Raw genomic sequence first — 15,928 nt, 5'->3', positions numbered from 1 at the left:
TGAATATAAGTTGACATAGTGCTTGAGACCTTTTATGTACTCATCCATTCTTACTCTGTTATAGATAAAAGAGTAAATGTTTAAAAATCTTGGTAATGATTGAAAGAAAAATAATAACATTTATTCAGATTTTTAAAATTTCTCATAAATATGTCTTGGTAAACATACCATAATTACATAATTGTGTTAATTATATTACAATGAAATTATCTTCTTTGGGAAATTTAGATAGCCCTTTTAAGGGTTTTTTAAATAAAAAACATTCATACCTAGTCAAATTTGTGAGAGAGCAGTAATAGTAAAAAGACAAGAGACATGAATGAGTGACATTGTCTTGACAGAATGAAAGTTTAAGTATTCAAAAATAAAATTTCAGGGTGTTAAATTAATACAGTTGGTTATATGTAAAAGTATCTTTGGCTGCAGATCACTTCTTAATAATTCCATAAATGACTAAAAAAGAGATCAGACTCTTGCCTTCTAAATTCTAATGATAGGTACAAATGTGTGTTTCTGCTAAAAGGCTAAGTCTAAATTTTAAAATTAGTAAATAAACAAAATCTGTTTGATTTAAAAGTCAAAGTTCTAAATTATGAGATAAATGTGGAGAAATTTTGTGACAGCCAAAATATTTATTGCTTTGTGGCTAAGAGTTTAGTCTATTTACATGTCATTCTTTCCACCGTAACAAAAATTCAAAGTATAATACCAACATTCTATAATATAAATTTAGGTGTCTACAGTTTAAAACATTATGGACAGGCTGGGCACAGTGGCTCATGCCTGTAGTCCCAGCACTTGGGGAGATCGAGGCAGGTGGGTGTTCAGCATTGCCATAGATTTTCAAAACTGAAAAAGCCCAAATTTTAAATGAAATCTCCCAATTTTTTTTTTTCTTTTTTTTTCTTTTTGAGATGGAGTCTTGCTCTGTCGCCCAGGCTGGAGTGCAGTGGCGCCACCTCGGCTCACTGCAAGCTCCGCCTCCTGGGTTCATGCCATTCTCCTGCCTCAGCCTCCCGAGTAGCTGGGACTACAGGTGCCCACCACCATGCCCGGCTAATTTTTTTTTTATTTTTAGTAGAGACGGGATTTCACTGTGTTAGCCAGGATGGCCTTGACCTCCTGACCTCGTGATCCAGCTGCTTCTGTCTCCCAAAGTGCTGGGATTACAAGCGTGAGCCAACGCTCCCAGCCAAATCTCCCAATTTTTATATGTTGTCACACTATCAGATTTTTTAAAGAAAGCATAGAATCTAAGAAAGGAAAAAAATGTGTCTGTGGGTAGGATTTCACTTGTGGCTGCTTACACTTTCTGGCCCAGGCTTTTGATAGAGCAGGATTATTTTCAGTGATCAGCATGATGACCTCTTTTGCTGAAGGTTTATACATCACCAGGGATAATGAGAGACTGGATGTTAGAGTCAAAAGCCTATATATATATATATATATATATATATATAAAATATATATATATGTGTGTGTGTATATATATATATATGTGTGTATATATATATGTGTGTGTATATATATATGTGTGTGTGTATATATATATATATATACACTTTAAGTTTTGGGATGCATGTGCAGAATGTGCAGGTTTGTTACATAAGTACACATGTGCCATCGTGGTTTGCTGCACCCATCAAAGCATCATCTACATTAGGTATTTCTCCTAATGCTATCCCTCTCCTAGCCCCACCAACCCCCAACAGGCCCTGGTGTGTGATGCTCCTGTCCCTGTGTCCATTTGTTGTCATTGTTCAACTCCCACTTATGAGTGAGAACATGTGGTGTTTGGCTTTCTGTTCCTGTGTTAGTTGGCTGACAATGATGGTTTCTAGCTTCATCCATGCCCCTGCAAAGGACATGAACTCATACTTTTTTATGGCTGCATAGTATTCCATGGTGTATATGTGCCACATTTTCTTTATCCTGTCAATTATTGATGAGCATTTGGGTTGTTTCCAAGTCTTTGCTATTGTAAATAGTGCTGCACTAAACATATGTATGCATGTGTCTTTATAGTAGAATGATTTATAATCCTTTGGGTATACACCCAGTAATGGGATTTCTGGGTCAAATGGTATTTCTAATTCTAGATCCTTGAGGAATTGCCAAACTGTCTTCCAGAATGGTTGAACTAATTTATACTCTCACCAATTGTGTAAAAGTGTAGCTGTTTCTCTATGTCCTCTCCAGCATCTGTTGTTTCCTGAATTTTGAATGATTGCCATTCTAACTGGTGTGAGATGTTATCTCATTGTGGTTTTGATTTGCATTTCTCCAATGACAAGTGGTGATGAGCTTTTTTTCATATGTTTGTTGGCTGCATAAATGTCTCCTTTTGAGAAGTGTCTGTTCATATCCTTTGTCCACTTCTTGATGGGGTTGTTTTTGCTTTTGTTTTTGTTTTTATACTTTAAGTTTTAGGGTACATGTGCACAACGTGCAGGTTTGTTACATGTGTATACATGTGCCATGTTGGTGTGCTGCACCCATTAACTCGTCATTTACATTAGGCATATCTCCTAATGCTATCCCTTCCCCCTCCCCCCATCCCACAACAGGCCCCGGTGTGTGATGTTCCCCTTCCTGTGTCCATGTGTTCTCATTGTTCAATTCCCACCTATGAGTAAGAACATGCGGTGTTTGGTTTTTTTGTCCTTGCGATAGTTTGCTGAGAATGATGGGGTTGTTTTTTCTTGTAAATTTGCTTAAGTTCCTTGTAGATTCTGAATATTAGCCCTTTGTCAGATGGATAGATTGCAAAAATTTTCCCCATTCTGTAGATTTCCTGTTCACTCTACTGATAGTTTCTTTTGCTGTGCAGAAGCTCTTTAGTTTAATTAGATCCCATTTGTCAATTTTGGCTTTTGTTGCCATTGCTTTTGGTGTTTCAGTCATGAAGTCTTTGTCCATGCCTATGTACAGAATGGTATTGCCTAGGTTTTCTTCTAGGGTTTTTATGGTTTTAGGTCTTACATTTAAGTCATTAATTCATCTTGAGTTAATTTGTATATAAGGTATAAGGAAGGGGTCCAGTTTCAGTTTTCTGCATATGGCTAGCCAGTTTTCCCAGCACCATTTATTAAATAAGGAATCCTTTCCCCATTGCGTGTTTTTGTCAGGTTTGTCAAAGATCAGATGGTTGTAGATGTGTGACATTATTCCTAAGGCCTCTGTTCTCTTCCATTGGTCTATATATCTGTTTTGGTACCAGTATCATGCTGTTTGGGTTATTATAGCCTTGTAGTATAATTGGAAGCCAGGTAGCATGATGCCTCCAGCTTTGTTCTTTTTGCTTAGGATTGTCTTGGCTATACAGGTTCTTTTTTGGTTCCAAATGAAATTTAAAATAGCTTTTTCTAATTCTGTGAAGAAAGTCAATGGTAGCTTGATGGAGATAGCATTGAATTTATAAATTACTTTGGGCAGTATGGCCATTTTCACAATATTGACTCTTCCTATCCATAAGCATGGAACATTTTTCCATTTGTTTGTGTCCTCTCTTATTTCCTTGAGCAGTGGTTTGCAGTTCTACTTGAAGAGGGCCTTCACATCCCTTGTAAGTTGTATTCCTTGGTATTTTATTCTCTTTATAGCAGCTGTGAATGGGAGTTCACTCATGATTTGGCTGTTTGTCTGTTATTGGTGTATAGGAAGGCTGTGATTTTTGCACATTGATTTTGTATCCTGAGACTTTGCTGAAGTTGCTTATCAGCTTAAGGAGATTCTAGGCTGAGACGATGGGGTTTTCTAAATATACAAGCATGTCATCTGCAAACAAAGACAATTTGACTTCCGCTCTTGCTATTCGAATACCGTTTATTTCTTTCTCTTGCCTGATTACTCTGACTAGAACTTCCAATACTATGTTGAATAGGAGTGGTGAGAGAGGGCATCCCTGTCATGTGCCAATTTTCAAAGGGAATGCTTCCAGCTTTTGCCCATTCAGTATGACACTGGCCGTGGGTTTGTCATAAAAAGTTTTTATTATTTTGAGATACATTCCATCAATACCTAGTTTATTGAGAGATTTTAGCATGAAGAGCTGTTGAATTTTGTCGAAGGCCTTTTCTGCATCTATTGAGATAATCATGTGGCTTTTGTCATTGCTTCTGTTTATTTGATGGATTACGTTTATTGATTTGTGAATGTTGAACCAGTCTTACATCCCAGGGATGAAGCCAACTTGATCGTGGTGGATAAGCTTTTTGATGTGCTGCTGGATTTGGTTTGCCAGTGTTTTATTGAGGATTTTTGCATCAATGTTCATCAGGGATATTGACCTGAAAATTTCTTTTTTCTTGTTGTGTCTCTGCCAGGATCTTCATGAAGCACATGCAAGTATCAATAGCCAAATCGATCAAGTGGAAGAAAGGGTATCAGAGATTGAAGATCAACTTAATGAAATAAAGATTGAAGACAAGATTAGAGAAAAAAGAATGAAAAGGAATGAACAAAGCTTCCAAGAAATATGCAACTATATTAAAAGACCAAAACTATGTTTGATTGGCATATCTGAAAGTGATGGGGAGAATGGAACCAAGTTGGAAAACACTCTTCAGGATATTATCCAGGAGAACGTCCCCAACCTAGCAAGATAGGCCAACATTCAGATTCAGGAAATACAGAGACCACAGAGATGCTCCTCAAGAAGTGCAACCCTAAGACACATAATTGTCAGATTCACCAAGGTTGAAATGAAGGAAAAAATGTTAAGGGCAGCCAGACAGAAAGGTCAGGTTACCCACAAAGGAAAGCCCCTCAGACTAATGGTGGATCTCTCTGCAGGCCAGAAGACAGTGGGGGTGAATAGTCAACATTCTTAAAGAAAATAATTTTCAACCCAGAATTTCATATCCAGCCAAACTATGTTTCATAAGTGAAGGAGAAATAAAATCCTTTACAGACAAGCAAATGATGAGAGATTTTATTACCATCAGCCATGCCTTACAAGAGCTGCTGAAGGAGCACTAAATATGGAAAGGAAAACCCAGTACCAGCCACTGCAAAAACATGCCAAATTGTAGAGACCATCAAGACTATAAAGAAACTGCATCAGCTAATGGGCAAAACAACCAGCTAGCATCATAATGACAGGATCAAGTTCACACATAACAATAATAACCTTAAATGTAAATGGGCTAAATGCCACAATTAAAAGATACAGACTGGCAAATTGGATAAAGAGTCAAGATCTCTCAGTGTGCTGTATTCAGGAAACCCATCTCAAGTGCAAAGAAACACATAGGCTCAAAATAAAGGGATGGAGGAAGATCTACCAAGCCAATCGAAAGGAAAGCCAAACAAAAAAACAGAGGTTGCAATTCTAGTCTCTGATAAAACAGACTTTAAACCAACAAAGATCAAAAAAGACAAAGAAGGGCATTACATAGTGGTAAAGGGATCAACACAACAAGAAGAGCTAACTATCCTAAATATATAAGCACCCAACACAGGAGCACCCAGATTCATAAAGCAAGTCCTTAGAGACCTACAAAGAGACTTAGACTCCACACAATAATAGTGGGAGACTTTAACACCTCACTGTCAATATTAGACAGATCAATGAGACAGAAAATTAACAAGAATATTCAGAACTTGAACTCAGCTCTGGACCAAGTGGACCTAATAGACATCTACAGAACTCTCCACCCCAAATCAACAGAATATACTTTCTTCTCAGCACCACATTGCACTTATTCTAAAATTGACATAATTGGAAGTAAAACACTCCTCAGCAAATGCAAAAGAATGGAAATCATAACAAACAGTCTCTCAGACCACAGTGCAATCAAATTAGAACTCAGGATTAAGAAACTCACTCAAAACCACACAAGTCATGGAAACTGAACAAGCTGCTCCTGAATGAATACTGGGTAAATAACGAAATTAAGGCAGAAATAAATAAGTTCTTCGAAACCAGTGAGAACAAAGACACAATGTAACAGAATCTCTGGGACACAGCTAAAGCAGTATTTAGAGGGAAAATTATAGCACTATATGCCCACAGGAGAAAGCAGGAAGATCTAAAATCAACACCCTAACATCACAAACATAAGAACTAGAGAAGCAAGAGCAAACAAATTCAAAAGCTAGCAGACAAGAAATAAGTAAGATAAGAGCAGAACCGAAAGAGATAGAGACATGAAAAACACTTCCAAAAAATCAATGAATCCAGGAGCTGTTTTTTTGGAAAGATTAACAAAATAGATAGATTTCTAGCCAGACTAATGAAGAAAGGAGACAAGAATCAAATAGACACAATAAAAAATGATAAAGGGGGTATCACCACTGATCCCACAGAAATACAAACTACCAGCAGAGAATACTATAAACACCTCTATGCAAATAAGCTAGAAAATCTAGAAGAAATGGATAAATTCCTGGACACATACACCCTGCCAAGACTAAACAAGGAAGAAGTCAAATCCCTGAATTCAATAACAAGTTCTGAAATTGAGGCAGTAATGAATAGCCTACCAATGAAAAAAAGCGCAGGACCAGACGGATTCACAGCCGAATTCTACCAGGGGTACAAAGAGGAGCTGATACCATTCCTTCTGAAACTATTCCAAACAATAGAAAAAGAGGGACCCCCTAATTCATTTTATGAGTCCAGCATCATCCTGATGCCTTTATTTATATTTACCAGATATAAAATTTTCTAAATGTGAGGTACTAGAGATGTGTGTGATTTTTTTTTACTTGCTATTTTAGAAAAATTACTATTTTAAAGTTATAACCGTAAGTATTGAAATTCAAAATTTTCAGATGTTGTAAGTTTTTCAGAGGATAAAAAGGTTTTCCAGGGTAGAATTTCATTCAATTAGATCACAGTGAAACTAAAAATAACCTTAGAACAAAAAAGATACTGCCATTGTATTTATTCTAGGTCACTGTACAATCCCCACCTGTTCTCTTGGCAAATTTTAGTCTATAGATGTTACCGTACTAATTTTCACACCCTTTTCCAAGAAATGAAAATTATCATATTTATTATCCAAAGCAAGAATCAGCAAATATTTCAGTAAAGTCCTGGATAGTAAATATTTTGGAGATCATATGGTCTTCTCTTGCAATATAGCAATATACTTCAATATATCATGGTAAAATGATACAAAGCAGCATTCACAAAGCAGCAAAAACAATAAGCAAATGAATGTCATAGCTGTGTTCCAGTAACATTTTATCTCCTGCTAAAATTTGGATTTTATGCTGGGTATGGTGGCCCACTCCTGTAATCCCAGTTGTTTGGGAGGCTGAGGAGGGAGGATCACTTGAGGTCAGGAGTTCGAGACCAGCCTGGTCAACAGGTGAAATGCCATTTCTAATAAAAATACAAAAATTAACTGGGTGTGGTGGTGCATGCCTGTAATCCCAGCTACTCAGGAGGCTAAAGCACAAAAATTGCTTGAACCCAGGAGGTGGAGGTTGCAGTGAGCTGAGATCACACCACTGCACTCCAGCCTGGGTGACAGAGCAAGACTTCATCTCAAAAAAAATAAATAAAATTTGAATTTTATATAATTTTCATAAATCTCAAAACATTAATTTTTATTTTTTAACCACTTAAAAATGTAAAAGCACTTGTCAATTCATGGTCCTACAAAAACAGATGGTGGGACAGGTTTGACCCACAGGCCATAGTTTGCTAACTTATAATTTTAGAGCAAATCATTCCCAGTATCAAGATAACCTGGAATACCAAATTCCATGTAAATTTTTAATAATTTTAAAATTATATTGCCAAATTAATAAAGTTGCTTAGAAGCAAAGAATCAGAACAGAGGAACATGGATTATCTGAAGGAACATTTCCTCTAAAACCAGGTAGCTTCCAGGTAATTACCAATATCCTACAAAAAAGCGTACCACATGGAAACTGCTAATTAAATATCTCCTTGCCCACTTGTGAAGTTTTCTCATTTTACAAATCCACAGTCAAGCAGAGACTTCAAAATTTCAGTGGGGATAAGCAGTATTTCTAATGGTTTTGCCAGCTCTAACTCTGGCTAATTTTTTTTGAAAATGACATTTCCGACTATATTATCTCTTAACAACACATTGAAGGCAGATAAAAGCCAGGAGTTATAAGACCAATCTCTATCATATGGGTAACACCATAGGTAGATGCATATTTAACCTTATTTTACCAAGGAAAATGTGAAATAATTTGTTTGTTAAATGTACCAGTGGGTTTCTATTTTCAGTTTCCTAAGGAAACTATCATTATCCCTTACTTTCTTTCAGGAATTAAAAACCACACAGTAAGTAGATTTATTTCATACAATTTTTAGAGGCTGTTTATATTACCAAGATATTATAAAGCCATTTATCATATATATTTCTTGTGTGTGCAGTCCTATCTCATGTGATACATAGATGTTCCCTTTTGCAAAGCTGTTGTATCCAGAATAAAGAATAATCTAGGAGGAATGTGAGGAAGTCTGAAACAATCCGACAGAATAACGAATGGTTCCTTAATCATTTCTGAGTATTTCCTTGCACAGATTTTAGATATTATATCTGTTCTGAAAAAAATATATAAATAAGATAATCAAACAAAAATACCTTTTGCAAATGTCTCCTTGGCTAATGAAGTCCATAGCTTGGATTCAGTATTTTATACTTAGTTATCTAAGGTCTTCAGGAATATATAAGTTAGAGAGTTAAATCCACCTTCTCATTTTCAAAATAGCAATAGATGGATGTCTGTTGTGTCAGAAAAGAAGAATCCTAGAAGCCTCACAAAAGTGTGCTAAGTAATTTGTATGGCTTAATTAACATTACATTCTACTGAAATCATTAAATGAAGGTATAATTAAATATTTCTAAAGTACGGAAAATTTTAGGAAAGACACATGTTTGTGTTAATTTTGCTTAATATTGCCAGCTATTTTATTAAAATCCAAGAGGAGTTCTTTTCTTCCTTGGAGAATTTAAATTTTTATAAAATAGTCATAACTAGGTATCCTGCTAATGTCCTACTCATGATAAATCCCCTAAGATTTCAGGTCCAGGAACTAGGGGCCTAGGACTGGCCCCAGGAACTAGGGGCCAGAAGAAGTCATTACTGTACTTATTGAAGGCGGCAGTAATGATGGTAATGGTGGTGTGTGTGTGCGTTTGTTTTGTCTCCATGGCAATTTGTTTAAATATTCCAACTGTATGAAGAGAAATCATCCCAAATGAAACAATTTTTAAAAGAAAAACAAAGTGTTACATTTTTTTCACATGCCTCTATAACTTTTATCCAAATTGTCATTGATCATCACTCCTTAATCAGCTATAAATATGTCAATATTGATAATTGTATTATCTAACTCAAATTTAAATGTTTTAACCTTAAGAAATTAATAGAAAACATTTGTCAAATGCTTTACTGAAAAATAATCTGTCATGAAATCCCCATGATTTAGTATTCTACCAATTATTTTTGAAAAATATATTATCTTTTTATTTTCACATTCTTTTATAATTATTTACACTTGTCATTTCAGTAATACTTTCTAGAAACTCACCAGAAACTGGAACTTACCAGTTTTATTTTATCTAGTACTTGCTATCTCCTCCTACCACATGTAAACACACTAGGGTAATTAAGACAAATTGAAGCTAAGACATATTATAAAGAACTATAATGAACCCACCTCTTGTCTACTTGACACCCAAGATATTTAGAAATTATTAAACTGACAAAATTCAACTAAAAAGTATATTTTATAGGTACTCAGTCTTGGTAAAGGAGAAAGCCCTAGAGTAGAAATCAAGAGGAAGACTTTTAGGTCTGTCTCTGACACAAATTAGCTACATGGTCTTCAGTAAGTCTTAAATTTTTTTTGTTTCTTCATCTGCAAGATGGGATTAAGAAAAGATCTGTTCAATTGGTGGAGTTATTTTGCATTTTACTGAAGTTAATACATATGGAAATCTTTAGAAATATATAAAATGATCTAGAATTTTATGGTCTAACATTAAATCATTCTACTTAAGTTTACTTATATATTGATCTTCTACTATGTTTTAATTTCTGTGCCACTTTCAGTTATAATCAGATTTATAATAATTTCAACCAATGAATGTGGGGTCAAGGCAAGATTATGACCATGTGACAAAATTCTCATGTTTTAGAAAAATCTAGTTTTCTTCCACCGTGCTCCACAGAATCAGCCTGTGCGCATGTGCATGTATATATATGTGCATGGGGTTTTTATGTTGGGAGGTGTACACTGAGAAATTACAGCATAAGGATCTACTTAACTTCTATTACTGACAATGCTGGAGCATGCCCCCAGAAAGAGGTACTAGATTCAAGTCACACAGTATTATGACTTACTTTGTTCACAACCATATCACCAACTTAATCACAGCAACCAGAAGCAATTCATTAAGAGCTACATGATGGTCACGATGTCTGGCTATAACAAGTTTTTTTGTTTGTGTGTTTGTTTAAAAAAAAATTAGAACGCCTTAACCAAAACAAGTCACTTAGTAGTCCAAAATATACCACCACACTCATAACTGTTAGAATACAAGATAATGATTTGTGTTTCTCTAATAACCAGTGATGATGAGCATTTTTTCATGTTTGTTGACTGCATAAATGTCTAACAAACCTATGTGTTCTAAACATGTACCCCAGAACTTAAAGTATAATTTAAAAAAAAAAGAATACAAGATAATGCCATATATGCTGCTAGTAAACTACAATTAATTCAGGATGATAATATCAAGAATATTAATGATGTTCCAGTTAAACACTGGCTCATATAATACTGTTTTTGAACTTATTTCTGGTTTGTAGAGGACTAATGATCTGTATATGAATACAAGACTAAAACTTAGGATGAAAATGTCCCACTAAGACTGAAGACTAGTATCTGAAACAGGCTTTAGAATTTAAAATTGCATTGCTACATTCAGCAGTATCTGCTAAAGTGCAATTCTTTATTAATATCCACAATCCATGCACACTTGCTTCCAAGAATACCTAATACCAAATAAAATTAGTCATCAATAAGTCTTCTTCTATTAAATTATATGTTAAATCTCCTCTGATCCGTGCTAAAATCCACGATCCCTAAAATCCTTTTCAAATGTGACCTACTCACATGGGCTGCCCACATTTGTCATTGGTAAGTTTTATTTAATTTAAAAAAATGTTCTTAACACCTTTTGACTACTCAGAAACATATATGTATATTGGTATTAGGTAGCTATTAGTAACCCCGTTCACTAGGCATAGAGCCTTAGACAAATTCAGAGAGATGGCAAAATTTTGATATTTTTCTCCAGTAACATTGAATCCAAGAGGAAGGCAATATACAAGAAAATTACCTCTGACTGAGTCCAGACAGGGTTATCCATAGCTACATATTACTAAGTAATATTTTACAGTTTCGTATCTATAAGGTGAGAGAAAAAGAAAGTGATCTATTGGAGAAATTTTATCTTATAATTTAATATAATCAACATTTACCTCTCACAAAAAGTATTCACTGGGTTGTTTATAATGGTGGCTTTATTATGGCCCATCTGCTTTATTTGCAGCCTGGGTGACCAGATGGCTGGGTCAAGAGAGCTTCATCTTTCTTGCCTAAATACAAAGAACACTTAAAATAGATTGTAGTATGTGTGATCAGAAACTAGCTTACTGCTGACCATTATCTATGTATAATCAGTTTATTTAAATGTAATTATTGTAAAAGTAAAATCCATGTCTTATGCATATATATTCCTAATTTAGCATTGCACTGAACACATTGAAGCCATGCGCTAAATACTTACTTATTGTTGATTGTAAGGAGCAAACTTAGTACAATCCACCCGGTAATATTTACTTATGTATTTATTTATTTGAGATGGAGCTTCGTTTTTTCACCCAGCCTGGAGTGAAGTGGTGCCATCTCGGCTCACTGCAGCCTCCACTCCCCCCACCACCACCCCTAGCCCAGGTTCAAGCGATTCTCCTGTCTCAGCCTCCCGACTAGCTGGGATAATAGGCACCCGCCACCACGCCTGGCTAATTTTTGTATTTTTAGTAGAGACAGGGTTTTGCCATGTTGGCCAGGCTGGTCTCAAACTCCTGAATTTAAGTGGTCTGCCCACCTCAGCCGCCCAAAGTTCTAGGATTACAGGTGTAAGCCACTGCACCTGGCCCCCAAAAATATTTAAATAACACTCAGTGGCCCAAGAAAAATCTTGCCAGAGGCTCAATAATATGTATAACTATTGGTAACTCCTTTATAAATATTGGTAACTCTGACAAAAATAACAGCACTAATTTTTTACCCACTACTAATGTACTACTTAAGGCAATTAAGGGCCTGAAAAAGCACCCAAATTATTTCAAGAACTAATTTATAAACTAAGAATTTTTCTGATTAAGGAAATTTTATTTTGACCATGCTTTCTTTTTAAAATTATCAATAGGTAACATACTAGAGAAACAAAAATTTCCAAGATGTGTTTGTGTATGGTGGTTATTTAAATAATAAACACTAATAGACAAAATGCAGTAGTGCATCAGGAATAATTGCCAGGTTATTTACAAAAGCTCATCAAATTGAGATCATAATTATAGCACTGCTTCAAGGTATAGACAGGAATCCTCAAAAAGATGCACATTTTAAATGGTGACAGTTATACTTAGTATAGATATAAATTTTTATGATGTCCTGTTTATTTTCAAAGTAATAGAAAATTTTTGTCTTCCTAGAATGATCTCTCTCTCTCTCCCTCGCTGTCTCCCTCCTCTCTCCTCTAACTCACTTTCAATTTAAGAAATAGAAGAGATCTTTGCTGTAGGCAAAAGCACAGACTAATAATTACATTCAGGTAACATTTAGAGATTTCAATTTATTTTTCAAATTTAGCTAGTTCTCTTCCTTCCAATTTACTCTTGGAATGCAAATTAACACAAACATATGTTGGGGGGCAAATATCTCTTCATAAATATAGGCATCTCTGATTTATTAGCAATCTGATTATTGATAAAATTTATCTTATTTAGTATCAGGAGTGTGTTGCACTGACATTTTCATCTCCTTTACTTATTTTCTAATACAAATTCAATATTTGAAATATCTTAACTTTTGTATAAAGTTTTATAAAAATAATCATAGTATAAGATTATACTGCTAAAGAAATTATCTTTTTTATAGTAAAGAAAAATAGGATAAATAGCATTTATTTATATGACACCAAAACAATTATTTGAAAACTGAAAAAAATATTCACTAGCATTTTAAATAATTTTTATATATAAAGTTGCCCAATTTAAAATACCATGATATGGGTAATGCTGAATATGTTATCATCTACTTGGGGTGGTTTCCGAATGGCTACATTTAACAGAAAATGTGTTAGCTAAATGAAAACGGAATTTATTTAGTGGCTTTTATCTGCAAAAAAAAGGAAAGAAGGAAAGCACCTTTTGAATATTGCACTCCTCCTACCTCTGTAATAGGCTTTTGCTTAAATTATCTAATTTAAATCTCACTTACGCCCTACCAAAAAGTATTGGAATAATTATCCACATTTTGTAGATGAGGAAACTGATATTTTCAGAAGCCATGTAATTTTCTTGTGGCAATTTTTGCTGTTGTTCTATTGTTATTCATACACTAATTTTTTCCAATAAATTTAATAAATCTCATTAGGATACATAAATATGGCAAGCTAAATTAAATTTAGACTAAGTGAGGTTGAGGTTTAGAAAAACTAAGTGAAGTTATATATAGCTTCTAATGATAGATCACAACTTTAAGCATTCTAGCAGATAAAATTTAAAATGTAGTTAATATGATATATACTATCCACAAGTTAAAAACAAGCAGTTGCTTAGGAAATTACTTTTTTTTTTTTTTGTAAACTCGTGGTACAATTACTGTCACATGGGGAATTTTATAAAACTATTTCTTAAAACTCATGTAACTTTATTATATTATATTGTCCTGGGACAAAGAATGCATAGTTCTCAGCAATCTATTGCTGGATGGTGGAAGAAGAGGTGTTTCCTTTAGGAGAATACTTTATAGCCATTGAAAATAATGTTTTTGAAAAATATTTATTACCATGGATATTGGTCACAATATATTGTTAAAGAAAATGTATAAATATATAAAAATAAAAATTTCTATTCTCATACACTTACCATGTTTAAGTTTTTCCGTATTTTCTCTTCAGTTCTAACATAAGTGCTTCCAATTTGTTACTACTAGGAACAGAAGTAATATTTTTAATTATTAAGTAGTAATTGGATCATATTTCTTTCTGATAGTAACCATCAAATGCTAAATAACACTTTTAAAATATCACAAAATATAAAAATATATTAAGGTAAGATAAACACCTTTAACAATACTCTTTCAAATGTAAATGTTCTGCAGTTTTTTTTTGTTTTTTTTTTAATTTTACTATTATTATACTTCAAGTTTTAGGGTACATGTGCACAACGTGCAGATTTGTTACATATGTATACATGTGCCATGTTGGTGTGCTGCAACCATTAATTCTCACTCATAGGTGGGAATTGAACAATGAGAACACATGTTCTATAGTTTTTATTGCACCAAGAGAATAAAGTTGGCAATTAACCTGTTGTCATGGGATCTAAATTCCAATTTCTCACGTGACCTTAAAATGCACAACAGCATATTCTATCTTAAGGTAATGTATGTGTGCATAAATAAAAATAAAAATTGAAGTAGAGTATGGAACACACTCTTCTATTCATTACTGTTTTCCTGACAGGTTAACTAGCTTCAGGCCAACAAACTAACAATTTCCAGTTTCCGGTTCTCTAGTAAAAAGGGTAAACACATTCCAGAAAACATAAAAATACCTTCAAAACATTTTGGAAGCTGCAAAGATATAAACCAGTCTTTTCATTAGTGCTATAACATTTAATGACACTTTCACTTATAATTGGCTTTTTTTTTTAATTCGGGATTACATTATGTGGCTTCTATGTCTTTCTCAACTTTTATCTCTTCTCCACAGCTCATTAGGCAAAGAAGGGAGAAAATAGGAACACAAATTACATGGCTTTATTGTTGGTCCTTTAGGCGAGATACCCATCTATGCTCCTTAGAGAGTTACCTATATTCCAAAAATCAGTAGCAGTTCTAAGTTGTTTTCCATTCTACAGTGTATTTAATATTTCCTAGCGTCCTTGATAAATCTTCCTTGGATAAGTACTATAGAACTTTTGTCTAATTACATACTAACAGAAGAAAAGTTGACAAACACAAAAAATATATCACCACTGCAAAACTTTTATGTGTATCTCTTATTCTATGTAGGTTACAACACATGTATTTTAAAAGTTATTTTATATTATACAAAACAGTCTTGTAGCACTTCCTCAACTCTAGCAATGCACTCTGAACAAATTTTAATAGCTAAATATTTCATCATCTTGGTATACTGTCATTTACTAAATAACTTTAAGGTTATATCCACTTTTTGCTATTGAAAATAAAGCTGAGGAAGAGTCCAAGATGGCAGACTAGAAGCAGCTAGTATGCGTTGGCTCTCAGAAAGAGAAACGGAAGGGGCGAGTAAATACAGCACTTCCAACAGAAACATCCAGGTACTTGCATTGGGACTAATCAAGGAAACGACTTGACCCACGGAGACAGAGAAAAGCAAGGCAGGACAACCACCCACCTGGGGGCAGCACAGAGCCAAGGGAGCCTCCCCCGCCCAAGGAAGTGGTGAGCGAACGTGCAACCCCAGGGATCCATGATTCTCCCATGTATCTTTGCAACCATTGGGTCAGGAGATCCCCTCATGAACCCACTCCACGGAGGGCCTTCAGTATGACACACAGAGCTACCTGGAGTCTTGGCACGGCAGCCGTTCAGGCATGCATAGAGACCAGGAAGACTTAGAAACTCGGGCTTTCTGAGCTTTCTGGC

At 34.7% G+C, this 15,928-nt stretch overlaps 1 long non-coding RNA gene across 2 annotated transcripts in view; it reads right to left on the bottom strand.

The window, feature by feature from the left end:
• The window catches only part of LOC129060261 (uncharacterized), a 111,775-nt gene that overhangs the window by 56,521 nt on the left and 39,326 nt on the right, over positions 1–15,928 (bottom strand). For both annotated transcript variants that reach the window (XR_008526837.1, XR_008526839.1), the window contains exons 3-4: positions 14,161–14,223; positions 11,485–11,601 (exon numbers count right to left, since the gene is read on the bottom strand). This is a non-coding gene — a long non-coding RNA (uncharacterized LOC129060261). The remainder of the gene's footprint in view (positions 1–11,484; positions 11,602–14,160; positions 14,224–15,928) is intronic.

This window comes from Pongo abelii, chromosome 6 (assembly GCF_028885655.2).
Source record: "Pongo abelii isolate AG06213 chromosome 6, NHGRI_mPonAbe1-v2.0_pri, whole genome shotgun sequence".
Lineage (NCBI taxonomy): Eukaryota > Metazoa > Chordata > Mammalia > Primates > Hominidae > Pongo > Pongo abelii.
The sequence above is the reverse complement of the archived record's forward strand: the minus strand, read 5'-3'. Positions and strand labels throughout refer to the sequence as shown.